The 14,325-nt window shown below is 50.8% G+C and overlaps 1 pseudogene; it reads right to left on the bottom strand.

The window, feature by feature from the left end:
- Positions 1 to 12,577: 12,577 nt before the first annotated feature.
- Positions 12,578 to 13,845, bottom strand: LOC142486063 (acid-sensing ion channel 2 pseudogene; annotated as a pseudogene).
- Between the last annotated feature and the right edge of the window lie 480 nt (positions 13,846 to 14,325).

The following is a 14,325-nucleotide window of genomic DNA, read 5'->3' as shown; positions in this document are numbered from 1 at the left end:
CAACTAAGGAAGGGAGGTTGGGACCTTCTTCTCCCAAAGGTCAGTCACAAGAGGAAGGGCTACCAACTCCCCTTTTGCTTAAATAACATCTTAACCCCCATACCTCCATTAACCCCTTGGCAACTAAGTCAGGCCGTCCTCTCCCCCAACAGTTCGAGGCTCTCTTTTCCCAAAGGACCAAGTTCATCACTTATGAAAGATGGAACCAACTTTGGCCATATCCCCTGTTAGGTAGAGGTGGAACTTCCGGGAACACTTCTGCATAACCTGGCACCTGATACCATCGATCCAACATTTGTAAGAGCCTTTGATTTGATCACAGGGCAGATCGAGCTCTTAGAAACAGCTTTAGAAAATATCTTTGCAATCCTCCAAATCCCAAATGCAATTTATATCTGATTCCCACCGTTTCCGAGCCAAGCGTTGTTGGCGCGTATCTGCTGAACGGAAGCATCCGGGTGCGCTTCCCTTCTCTGCTTTGATACAAATATGGATTCACATTACTTCATATTTGGCCAATCGGGAATCCCACTTTTGTAGGTATTTCTTGTTGTTGAGCGGCTGCTTTCGGAATAGCTACAAGGCTATCTCTCACTCATTAAGGCAGTGATTCCCAACCAGGGTTCCGTGGAACACTAGGGCTCCTTGAGGCAGTCTCAGGGGTTCCTCCTATGGACCACAGACTCCCCCCCCCCCCCTGGGGGTAGGGTTTTTGAGTATGTATTTTGTAGGGTGGATTGAGTGAGAGTGGGGTAATTGACGGAAGGGAGGGGCGAGAGTGAGAGAAGAGAGGGGGGCGGGAGGGAGTGAGTGAGGAAAAGAGGGAGTAAGAATGAGACTCGGGGGATAAATACATGCGAGGCGGGAGGGGGGAGAGTTAGTGAGACGGAGGGGAGAGAAATACATGGGTAGAGGGTGGGAAATAGAGGGGGCTCGTGAGGTGGGAAATGTTGTGACTGACCCCTGTCGAACCTAATATGTGTCGGCCAGATAGGGGGTCCTCCAAACAAAAATGGTTGGAAATCACTGCATTAAGGTGAACTGACTACGTTATTTTTTGGATTGTCCATGCCCTGCAACCTTCCACCCCTCTCCTCTGCGGATCCCAACTTCCCTCCCTTCTTCACTGAAAGGGTGGTGGATTAGTGGACTTGCCGTCCAGGAGAGGGGGTAGGGGGGGTAATACAGTGAGGGGACATCAGACACGCTTGGGGTAGACAGAAGGTAAGAAAGGAAGCTGAGGATCGAATAGGACCTGAGGGGTTACAGCGGGTCGGAGAATGGGTAAGGCTGACTGAATCCCATGGGCCACACAGTCCCGCTAGCTGCATCACCCAACTCACACGATCCCCAGACCAGACTCTTTAATCCTTGTTCTCGTATGTCAATTCCTGATCCACATCCACTAAGGGTGGGAGGGTGGGGTCATCTTCCCGAAGGTAAGCTGAGAGAGGAAGGGCTAACTACCCTCCACCTTTTGACCTTCGATACAGAACAGTAAGTGCGAAAACTCTGCCAGAGTGCTCCCCCAGCCAGTAGAGCCAATGGTGCTCCACCATTACCCACACAACCCACCGTCTGGGCGCCACACCGCCCCGGCAGCTATGATAAGTCTTCAGCTGAGACAATGGGCCCCAGGTACCCAACGCACATGGAGCCCAATAGATGCCACCACAAGGCAGTTACTGAACCCATGGAGCCCCATCTGGCACTTACCCACCACCCAGCCGTCATGATAGAGACAACCTCCCAGCCCCCCACTCACACTCCGGAGGGTGTGGAGGAAGGAGAATGGAGGGGGCCCTCACCCTAGCGGTCATACCACCCCTCACTTTAACGCTGAGGGCTACTTTCTTTAAATAACTTACCAACCCCTTCCAAATAAGTCACTGCCCCCCCTCCCCAAGGAGTCCGGGGGTCTCTTTCTGTGTATATGGTTTTTCTGAATCCTAGAGGCAGAAACTGCCTCATTATATTATACGGAAAGTCCCCGGCGTTGCTGGGGGATTCTAAGAACCCCCCCAAAATACCGGGATTTCTAAAGGGATCAATTCCATTTTTTTTTCTGTTTCTTAACGCGAGATCCCCCGGCTCAAACCAAAACCAGTTTCATTGCCTCCGGGGTCCCGATGTGTTCGATCGAGAGCCTCCTGAGGCCAGCGGGTGGTCAACTCCAGTCCACAAGGGCCACCACCCACCGGTCTGGTTTTCAGGACATCCCTGCTTCACCACAGGTGGCTCAGCCACTGATTGAGCCACCTATGCTGAAGCCGAGCCATATCCCCTTTGCCCGGCCCGCTGGTGGAACTTGGGGACCACAGTTGTCCGCCCCTGCTCTAGCACGAGTCGGTGGGACAGTGCACTCTCGTCCCACTCGGTGACCTCGCTCTCGGGAACAACTTTGGCAAATTAGATTCCCAGAACGGACCCCTGATGAAGCGGCAGCTCCAGGGTTGGGGGGTGGGATCGTGTCATGTCTGATGTCAGAGACGATGTCACTGGTGATGTCACAGGAGAATCGTTTCCAAACATGGACAAAAAACCTGCGACATGGTCTCAGGGGCCATCATACACCCCGGGGGTTACGATACCTTACATGCCTAGCGATCAGACAGGCAACGTTCCCACATTTACAGTAGACGGATAGTGTAGACATGCTGTACGCAGGCCGAGCGAGGTGTTTGTGTCATTGTTGATCTGAGTGTAAAGCTGATGTGGACGTCGGATGAGGACACGGCCTACGCTGGGTGAATACAATTCTGTTGTGTGCTGGAGACGCAGCGAGAATAACAGTGTGTGTGTGTGAGGAGGGTAGGGTGTGTCACACAGACGCAGGGAGAAGGGAGCTGTCCAACCTGTGATTCCGACAGCAGGGGGAAGCAGGGAGAAGGGAGCTATGGGACATGGAGTCTGTCCCTCCCCCCGCAGGGTGACACAGTGACACAGGGAGAAGGGAGCTATGGGACATGGAGTCTGTCCCTCCCCCCGCAGGGTGACACAGTGACACAGGGAGAAGGGAGCTATGGGACATGGAGTCTGTCCCTCCCCCCGCAGGGTGACACAGTGACACAGGGAGAAGGGAGCTATGGGACATGGAGTCTGTCCCTCCCCCCGCAGGGTGACACAGTGACACAGGGAGAAGGGAGCTATGGGACATGGAGTCTGTCCCTCCCCCCGCAGGGTGACACAGTGACACAGACAGAAGGGAGCTATGGGACATGGAGTCTGTCCCTCCCCCCGCAGGGTGACACAGTGACACAGGGAGAAGGGAGCTATGGGACATGGAGTCTGTCCCTCCCCCCGCAGGGTGACACAGTGACACAGGGAGAAGGGAGCTATGGGACATGGAGTCTGTCCCTCCCCCCGCAGGGTGACACAGTGACACAGGGAGAAGGGAGCTATGGGACATGGAGTCTGTCCCTCCCCCCGCAGGGTGACACAGTGACACAGACAGAAGGGAGCTATGGGACATGGAGTCTGTCCCTCCCCCCGCAGGGTGACACAGTGACACAGGGAGAAGGGAGCTATGGGACATGGAGTCTGTCCCTCCCCCCGCAGGGTGACACAGTGACACAGACAGAAGGGAGCTATGGGACATGGAGTCTGTCCCTCCCCCCGCAGGGTGACACAGTGACACAGGCAGAAGGGAGCTATGGGACATGGAGTCTGTCCCTCCCCCTGCAGGGTGACACAGTGACACAGACAGAAGGGAGCTATGGGACATGGAGTCTGTCCCTCCCCCCGCAGGGTGACACAGTGACACAGGCAGAAGGAGCTAGGGGACATGGAGTCTGTCCCTCCCCCCGCAGCGTGACACAGTGACACAGACAGAAGGGAGCTATGGGACATGGAGTCTGTCCCTCCCCCCGCAGGGTGACACAGTGACACAGACAGAAGGGAGCTATGGGACATGGAGTCTGTCCCTCCCCCGCAGGGTGACACAGTGACACAGACAGAAGGGAGCTATGGGACATGGAGTCTGTCCCTGCCCCCACAGGGTGACACAGTGACACAGACAGAAGGGAGCTATGGGACATGGAGTCTGTCCCTCCCCCCGCAGGGTGACACAGTGACACAGGCAGAAGGGAGCTATGGGACATGGAGTCTTTCCCTCCCCCCGCAGGGTGACACAGTGACGCAGACAGAAGGGAGCTATGGGACATGGAGTCTGTCCCTCCCCCCGCAGGGTGACACAGTGACACAGGGAGAAGGGAGCTATGGGACATGGAGTCTGTCCCTCCCCCCGCAGGGTGACACAGTGACACAGACAGAAGGGAGCTATGGGACACGGAGTCTGTCCCTCCCCCCGCAGGGTGACACAGGGAGAAGGGAGCTATGGGACATGGAGTTTGTCCCTCCCCCTCAGGGTGACACAGTTATATGGGGTAATTGGAAGCTGTTATATGGGGTAATAGGAGGAGTTATAGGGAGAGGTTATATGGGGTAATAGGATGAGTTATAGTGAGCGGTTATATGGTGTAATAGGAGGAGTTATAGGGAGGGGTTATATGGTGTAATAGGAGGAGTTATGGGGTAATAGGAGGAGTTATGGGGTAATAGGTGGTTATGGGGTAATAGGAGGAGTTATAGGGTAATAGGAGGAGTTATGGTGTAATAGGTGGAGTTATGGGGTAATAGGAGGAGTTATGGGTAATAGGAGGAGTTATGGGGTAATAGGAGGAGTTATGGGGTAATAGGTGTAGTTATGGGGTAATAGGAGGAGTTATATGGTGTAATAGGAGGAGTTATATGGGGTAATAGGAGGAGTTATGGGGAGAGAGTATACAGAGTAATAAGATGAGTTATAGCCTGGGAGACGCAGGGTTAAGTAGCAGAATCCCATTAAGTTAATTGCTGAGCGCGGCGGCTGCACGCACAGCGCAGGCAGGTCCCCCTGTCAGGGAGCGGGCGCTCTAATGGACCGTGCGCTGCTCCACATCTGACAGGGTCACGGGCGCCGAGCAACGCGACCATCCATCATATCCCCATATATCGCCGGGGTCACTGCTAATACCTCGGGAGGGGGGAGGTGAGGGGGGGAGAGGAGGGGAGGGGGGGAGAGGAGGGGAGGGGGGGAGAGGAGGGGAGGGGGGAGGGGAGGGGGGGAGAGGAGGGGAGGGGGGGAGAGGAGGGGAGGGGGGGAGGGGGGGAGAGGAGGGGAGGGGGGGAGAGGGGGGAGGAGAGGAGGGGAGGGGGGGAGAGGAGGGGAGGAGGGGGGAGAGGAGAGGAGGGGGAGGGGGGAAGAGGAGGGGGAGGGGGGAAGAGGGGGGGGGGGAAGTTGAGGGTGGAGATAAGAGGAGGGGGGAGGAGAGGGGGGAGGTGAGGAGGGATTTGAGGGGGGGGGAGGTGAAGGGGAAGAGGAGGGGAGATGAGGGGGGAGAGAACAGGAGGGGAGGGGGGGAGGAGAGCGTGGAGGTGAGGAGAGATTTGAGGGGTGGGGAGGTGAGGGGGGAGAGAACAGGAAGGGGGGAGAGGAGAGGGTGGAGGTGAGGAGAGATTTGAGGTTGGAGATGAGGGGGGAGGTGAGGAGAGATTTGAGGGGGGAGGTGAGGGGGGAGGGAAGGGGGTGGTACAGGGAACTTGCTGTCCAACACTCACACTGAGCCAGCGAAGAACAAGAGGGTTACTCAGTAATCCTGGGATTAGGGGGGAGAGATCGCACAGTCCCGAGAGACAGGGGGGGGGGGGGGGGGATAATACTCACCGAAGTACTGATTACCTGCGGTTACTCACTCAGACTCCCTATAATCTCTGAGGCTCCAAAACGAATTACAGATCTGTGTATATGTGCGTATGTGCGTATGTGCGTATGTGCGTATGTGTGTTTGGGTATATGTATGAATGTATGTATGCGTGTGTGTGTTTGTTTGTGTGTGTGTATGCATGTATGTACAGTATACTGTACATGCATGCGTGTTTGTGTATGCATGCATGTGTGTTTGTGTGTATGTATATATATATATATATATATATATATATATATATATATATATATATATATATATATATATATAAAAAACCATAATACTGAGTTAAGTTATGGTGAGTAAAAAAAGTAACAAAAACCCTCCACAGGAAAGCAAATATGCAAATATAGCTGTATGCTCATCTGCATGTCTTAGGCAGGTCTGCAACCCCGCTAATATATATATATATATATATATATATATATATATATATATATATATATATATATATATATATATATATATATATATATATATATATATATATATACATATATGCATGTGTGTGTATGTTTGTATACATGTGTGTGTGCTGTATGTGTGAGTATGTACTTTATGGGTGTGTTTATGCATGTATGTGTGCGTACGCATGTGTGTGTTTATGCATGTATGTGTGCGTACGCATGTGTGTGTTTATGCATGTATGTGTGCGTACGCATGTGTGTGTTTATGCATGCATGTGTGCGTACACGTGTGTGTTTATGTATGTATGTGTGCGTACACGTGTGTGTTTATGCATGTATGTGTGCGTACACGTGTGTGTTTATGCATGCATGTGTGCGTACACGTGTGTGTTTATGCATGTATGTGTGCGTACATGTGTGTGTCTATGCATGTATGTGTGCGTACACGTGTGTGTTTATGCATGTATGTGTGCGTACACGTGTGTGTTTATGCATATATGTGTGTGTGCACGTGTGTTTATGCATGTATGTGTGCGTACACGTGTGTGTTTATGCATATATGTGTGTGTACACGTGTGTGTTTATGCATGTATATGTGTGTACACGTGTGTGTTTATGCATATATGTGTGTGTACACGTGTGTGTTTATGCATGTATATGTGTGTACACGTGTGTGTTTATGCATATGTGTGTGTACACGTTTGTGTTTATGCATATATGTGTGTTTATGCATGTATGTGTGTGTACACGTGTGTGTTTATGCATGTATGTGTGCGTACACGTGTGTGTTTATGCATGTATGTGTGCGTACACGTGTGTGTTTATGCATGCATGTGTGCGTACACGTGTGTGTTTATGCATGTATGTGTGCGTACATGTGTGTGTCTATGCATGTATGTGTTTGTACACGTGTGTGTTTATGCATGTATGTGTGCGTACACGTGTGTGTTTATGCATATATGTGTGTGTGCACGTGTGTTTATGCATGTATGTGTGCATACACGTGTGTGTTTATGCATATATGTGTGTGTACACGTGTGTGTTTATGCAAATATGTGTGTGTACACGTGTGTGTTTATGCATGTATATGTGCGTACACTTGTGTTTATGCATGTATGTGTGTGTACACGTGTGTGGTTATGCATGTATATGTGTGTACACGTGTGTGTGTGTATGCATATGTGTGTGTACACGTTTGTGTTTATGCATATGTGTGTTTATGCATGTATGTGTGTGTACACGTGTGTGTTTATGCATGTATGTGTGCGTATGCATGTGTGTTTATGCATATATGTGTGCGTACACGTGTGTGTTTATGCATACATGTGTGTGTACACGTATGTGTTTATGGATGTATGTATGTGTACACGTGTGTGTTTATGCATATATGTGTGTGTACACATGTGTGTTTATGCATGTATGTGTGTGTACACGTGTGTTTATGCATGTATGTGTGTGTACATGTGTGTTTATGCATGTATGTGTGTGTACACGTGTGTTTATGCATGTATGTGTGTGTACACTTGTGTTTATGCATGTATGTGTGTGTACACGTGTGTTTATGTGTGTATGTATGTGTACACGTGTGTGTTTGTGCATGTATGTGTGTGTACACGTGTGTTTATGCATGTATGTGTGTGTACACGTGTGTTTATGCATGTATGCGTGTGTACATGTGTGTTTATGCGTGTATGTATGTGTACACGTTTGTGTTTATGCATATATGTGTGCGTACACGTGTGTGTTTATGCATATATGTGTGTGTACACGTGTGTGTTTATGCATATATTTGTGTGTACAGGTGTGTTTATGCATGTGTGTGTGTGTACACGTGTGTGTTTATGCATGTATGTGTGTGTACACGTGTGTGCTTATGCATATATGTGTGTGTACACGTGTGTGTTTATGCATGTATGTGTGCGTACACGTGTGTACTTATGCATATATGTGTGTGTACACGTGTGTGTTTATGCATGTATGTGTGTGTACATGTGTGTTTATGCATATATGTGTGTGTACACGTGTGTTTATGCATGTATGTGTGTGTACACGTGTGTTTATGCATGTATGTGTGCGTACACGTGTGTGCTTATGCATGTATGTATGTGTAGGTAGGTCTATATCTCAACCATTAACAAATTCACCAGTTAAAAGGCGGGCACATTACCCCTGACCTCAGAGACTGCGATACTGCTTCCCAAAAACCTCCCCCAAAATATCCCGCAAATAAAGCACACACAGGTCTGGGGGTACAACGGCCGTGGCGTGTATTCAAATACAGCAATGGGGGGACGTGCAACCCCCGCCCCCGTGCTCCCCCCACAGGTAAGGCCAATGGGACGGTCCCCCGGTCCCAGCCGTTCCCCTGACCCCACGTCAGCCACGAACTGGCACCAGGTACTCAAAGCACAATGAGCCCACGTCAGCCACAAGCTGGGCACAATGAGCCCACTCGCCCACCCTGCCACCACCAGCGGCATTACCGTAACTGAGCCCCGTCTGGCTCGGTTAGTCTGCACTTAGCCCCCAACCAGCCGCCACGGCAGAGGCAACGTAACCCCAACAGGCACCTGAAATATAAATATATGCAATACAAGTATCACTCGCACATACCAGAATGTCACCAAAAGGGGCTTCGTTAGAAAGCCTGTAGTGGTCTAAGGAATCCAGCAGGGAGCTGGTTAATTGCAGCTAGAGACAATTAACCAGTCCCCACCTGGCTCATCAGACAGGTGGAAGCGTTGTCATGGGAGACCAGGTTCTTTACACCTTTTTACCAGGATCATTCATTGAGCAAAACAAGGTAGAGAAATAAATTGTAGTTTATTCGGCTTAAATCCGCGTACACACAGTGATACATAAAACACAGACGAAAAGACACTTGCTGGGGGGCTGGGGTCGAAAACGAGACTTTCCTAGGTGCAGGGAACCCTACGGGAGAGTTTTACCGTGACCGGGACTTAGCCCGAAATCTCCTGTAACCCAAATCGGCATAAAATTCCAGACGCCCCCCGCTACGTTCTTGTCCACAGAACGGGGTCCCTCCTGACCGCGAGTCAACCTGATTCTCCTGGAACTCAAATCGGCATCAAATCCCATCCGCGTCCGAAACGTTCCTGTCTGAGAACTCGGGGCGCAAAAGTCGGGGCTTAGTCTCTGGCGGGCAGGCTTTTCAGGCTCCAAATCGAAGCCGGTTGCTTTGCTATTTCGAACAAAGCAACTTTGAAAAGCCGCCCGCGCTCTTTCGGCGCAGACTCAAGGGGAACACGCAATCTGATTGGCTCACGGCTTCTTATAGCTTCCCCTGCTCTAGCTGAAACATAGACTCAGAACTCAACAACCAATCAGCTCGTGGGAACTTTCTCAAGCAGCCAATCAGAGCCAAGCCAGGTAGAAAAGCCGGGTTAGCGGGAAATTTGAAATAGCCAAGAGACATGCGCCCGTCTGCCACCTCTCCCCCAGCTATCCCAATGCCACCCGCTGGGCAGGCGCCCCTAGGTCTGGCAGAACAAGTGGCATCCCGGAGGACGGCCATTGATCTCCGGACCTGGTACTCCGCCTTTGCCCGCTAACCAAACGCAGTTCGCACCTCAGGGCATCCTCTGGCTGCTTTGAACTCCGATGTCCAGCAGACATACCGGCGCCTATGGGTTTGCACAGGCGGCCTGTTTGGACATGGGTTTCGAATGTAAAACATATTAAAAAATACATTTTTAATAATCTCTGAGTCTCGGGGAACCCTCTCCAGCCGTGCGGGACTTCAGGTGAGGATCTTGGGGTTGAAAACTAGGAGTCTGGGAGACACTGTTTGGCCCGAGAGCAACTCATCCCGGGTACCCCCGAAAATAGTGCGATTAAGTCGGGGAGAATTATGGGGCCGCCGGTAACTCTGTCCCCAGACCTCCTGCAATCACAATGACTCGCTTTTCACCCCAAAACCTCACATAAGACTTAGATTCCCAAAGTTTGGAGTCACCAGGGAAAAGGTAAAAAATGCTGTCTCTTTATTTCTGCCTTATTTCCCCAAACACTTCCCCTGTGACTCAGTTCAGACTCTCAGAGTCCACCCCTCCCCCCCAACCTTATGTACAGTTGAGTACCCACAAACCATATACTGTTTTGTGGGTCACCTTGGCATGTAGCTGGGGTACCCCCCTTAACCCAGGGATTCCCTCCGCTGCAGGAATACATAGTGAACCCTGTGCCTCGTTCTCCTTTCCGAGTTGTGCTGAAGCAGGGTAGCCTAGCGGTGAGTCGCGCTTGCGTTTTCCAGGGGGAGGTGTTGCCGGGACAATGTGCCTGCATGTATCCGAGAATCAGGCATGGTTCTCGGGGACATTTATTGGGGAACCGGTAACTCCGGACCCCGACCTCCTAGGCACATTCTGTCACCGGTTCCTCTGTTTCTTTCTTTACTGCCGCTGAACCCGTTAACGTCGCCTCCACTTCAGCACTTACACTATTACTTCTAAATGTCCTGTGGACTGAACTTAGTGACATTATTATTACTATTACTATTATTATTATTATTATTATTATTATTATTATTATTAGTTGTTGTTGTTGTTGTTGTTGTTATTATTATTATTAATGTTATTGTTATTGTTATTATTATTATTATTAGTTGTTGTTGTTGTTGTTGTTGTTGTTGGTGTTGTTGTTATTATTATTAATGTTATTGTTATTATTAATGTTATTGTTATTGTTATTGTTATTATTATTATTAATGTTATTATTATTATTATTATTATTAATAACGTTATTACCTTCGCTTATTTCTAAGGCGCCAACAAATTCCGTAGCGCGGCACAAATGGGGTCGGAGGCCAAAAGGCAATAAAATAACAAACACTGCCATACATTGTTCGAGTGGATGTCTTAGGGAATAGCACCGCTTAGCAGAAATGCTCCCTTTCCCCTTGTAGTTGTCATTAGTAGAGTTTGGCCCCTTCAGCCATTCCGCTTAACCCCGTCCCCGCTGGGCCTGTCTGGCCTCTTTCTTTAAAACCAGTACTTAAAGGAGCACCCCGCCCCGAATTACCTCCATATTCCTTTGTTTACAGGGTTGGAACTGAGTGTTGGTTCTTTGGAGCTGAACGGCACTATTTTAAGCCCCGGCGACCTCAAGATACTCACTCTTGATGTTAACGATATCAGATGGACATCCAATGGGAAGCCCCCACCGATAATGTCGCGGCTTACCATTGGCCAGAGCTTTGGCGGCCATTTTGTTTCCCCTGAGGGAGATTTAAACCCATAACCCCTCAGAGCTAGAAATAGCAGTGTTTGGCTCTGGCTCTGGGGGACACCCCCCCCTCCCGGGGGAACCCCCCTCCCCTATTAAATCTTTAAGATGGCTCCTCCACCTCTGCTTCCATGTTGATCTTCCCATATAACACATCCAGACTTCGAGGCTTCGTCATGGAACAGTTCATCTAAAACTCAAATGAAATACACGACTGCCGCTAGATATTACACGCAGGGCCGCGGTTATAGTGGCGGCGCGCATGCGCGTGACACCGGAACAAATTAATGTAGACCAATGAAGGCGCACCGAGTGGGCGCGACCAAGCGCTAGGGAGCGACAGATAACTGAGTAGAAAAATGAAGCGTTTTTGCAGCGCGCCAGCCGCGTCATGTGAGCGGTTCAGCCAAGTGACGCGTCCGCCACGCCCCCGCCACGCCCCCCATCGCCTCCAGCCTTAGTGCATGTCTCTCTTGAGCGAGAGGCGCGCGTGATGTCACGCGCTCCGTGACACGCGCACGCCACTATAACCGCGGCCTATGATGGCACTGGTGTCTGAAATATTCTGATCATGTCAACAGCAAACTGAATTCAATAAACGAAACCCTAAAATCCCACCCTCAGGGGATAAGGAACAGCTGGCTACGTATAGCTTCCTATCGCCCAAGTTCAGCATCTCGCTGATCCGAACGTACGTTTATCCCGGAGGAAGTAGACCCGCGATACTTTATGATAAGTATGAGTTACGCTATCCTTACCCATAGAGTGTCAGCTCCATTGCCCAGACATCTTCTCACGCAAACGTGTCTACGTGTCCCTAAGTTCCTACCCGCCCGATTTCTACTCATCATTTTAACTCCGTATTAATTATGTTTACTGTCAAAACACAGAATCACGTCCACAGGAATGTGGGGAAGTTTCAGAAAGTTGGCAACAAAGTGTATTCCCCCGTCAACTTCACCCTAGGTAAACACGAAATACTGCCCCCCCCTCACCCTCACACCCCCTCCGCTGCTAACTGCCCAGCCCATTGTGCAGACAGATTAAAGGTTGGTGGATTAGTGAACTCAACCATACAGAAATGAATAGGACTCTTTTCTCTTGGGTACACCTGGCTGTGTTATTTTCACCCAACACTGATCCCTACTTCCCCGGCTCCCTGCCGTTTCCTCGCCAGGGCCATCGGAATAAAAAGTGACTTCCCGTCTCTCTGAGACTGAGCCAAACATTTCTCTACTAGTTTCACATTCTTTGGCTTCAATGAGCTCCAGAGACCAGAAAACGAGCGTTGTCCAGGTTTTCCCTGGGACACGTTGCGACTGAATGTTGGCAGGTGACCCAAGACTCATTTCCACGTGCTACAACACCAAGATGGGGAATCTCCGGGGATCTATGAACTAAGGCACTTTGGGAACTACGCTGGTGCTACAAGTGGTGTTTTTAGCTCGGCGTCAAGGGTTTTCTTCCATTTTTAACCCGTCTGTGTGTGTCAACTCGGGATTTGGAGTATGTAAAAGAAACAGGAGCTAGGGAAGGCGTTATGTGGGGTGGGCATCCGAATGAGATATATTCAACTTCTGCAACAAAACACCCACTTAACTTTAAGATCCACCTCAACTTCCTGTCTTCCACCCGTCTACATCTCATGTCCCGCCCAACATCGAAACACACGTTTCCCTGCATTGATTCTTAGACCCAGTTGGGTTCCATGAGCTTGGCCTTCTTCACTGGTCATTGACCTGAGCAGGTGAATGGTGGTTTATCTCTGGTACTCACCGTGCTGAAGTCCTTGTGGCTGCACTCGTGGCCTCGGTACTTGCAGTAGAGTATCATTTCCTTAAGGTCGTGCCCCGCCCGCCCCATGAACTCCCCCATGCAGAAGGTCTTGGGTTTGAAGTGCTTGAACTGGGTCTTTTCCTGGAGGGCGGCCAAGACCTCAGGGTCGGCCAGGTGGGGCTCCAGGATCTGTCCGTTCACGTCCAGCAGGGCCAGCAGCTCCCCGGCGTGGTACAGGTCGTTGGCGCTGATGCTGGAGAAGCGGAAGGAGTTGAGGTTGCAGATGGTGACGGCCGGGAAGGCCAAGCTGCCGACCACCACCTGGTCCACTTTGGTGACGTGCTGGTAAGAGAAGTAGAAGGCCACTCGCTCCGAACTCTCCAGAAGGAGAAGACCCAGGGAGCCCACAAAGGCCACTGTCCACAGTAAGCGCCGGAGTGTCAGCGGCCCGTACACGAAGATGTGGCGGATCCCGTGGAGGGTGGACGCGTTGGCGAAGACTTGTATGCTGGAGGGATGAAGGCTGCCCAAACTGTCCTCGCTGTCCCTCTCCTTCAGATCCATTTTACCAGTTGAGCGGTACCGGCTTGTCACTGGTCTTGTCCAGCTCGTGCTTTCAAACCCTCCCTACGTACATCAGAGAGTGCATGAGGGGAAACTCAGACGATCCCCTCCCTCCCCTCCTCCTCCTCCTCCTCCTCCTCCTCCCATCCAGGGAACCCCCTCCGATGCTTTGTCGTCCTCCCGTCAGCTCAGCGTCCGCCTGCCAGGGGCAAATGTTTATACAGAAAATCCATGGAAACTCTGGCTGTAGATGTCTCCATTGCAATAAGGGCTGGTTATGGGTATGGGGAGACACCAAGGTGATGTGGAACTGCTGAGGGTGGGGAGGGAGACAGACTTTGGCCAATGGAAACCGAAGCCGTCCTCTCTCTCTCTCTCTCTCTCTCTCTCTCTCTCCACCTCCCTCTCTCACACACACGCAGGCAGAGCAGAAATGTGATTAAACCAGCACCGTGGTCCAGTGGAGAGAGGGGATATCAGAGAGGGGTTAAGACAAGCGGGGAAGCTCGGCGTGATAACGCTGGCGTACGTCGGCATATCGTTTGGGAGAGCTGAATCCACGGAGCTCCGGGGGTCTACCGAATCTCCCA

The sequence above is a fragment of the Ascaphus truei genome, unplaced genomic scaffold (assembly GCF_040206685.1).
Source record: "Ascaphus truei isolate aAscTru1 unplaced genomic scaffold, aAscTru1.hap1 HAP1_SCAFFOLD_723, whole genome shotgun sequence".
In the NCBI taxonomy this organism is placed as follows: domain Eukaryota; kingdom Metazoa; phylum Chordata; class Amphibia; order Anura; family Ascaphidae; genus Ascaphus; species Ascaphus truei.
The sequence above is the reverse complement of the archived record's forward strand: the minus strand, read 5'-3'. Positions and strand labels throughout refer to the sequence as shown.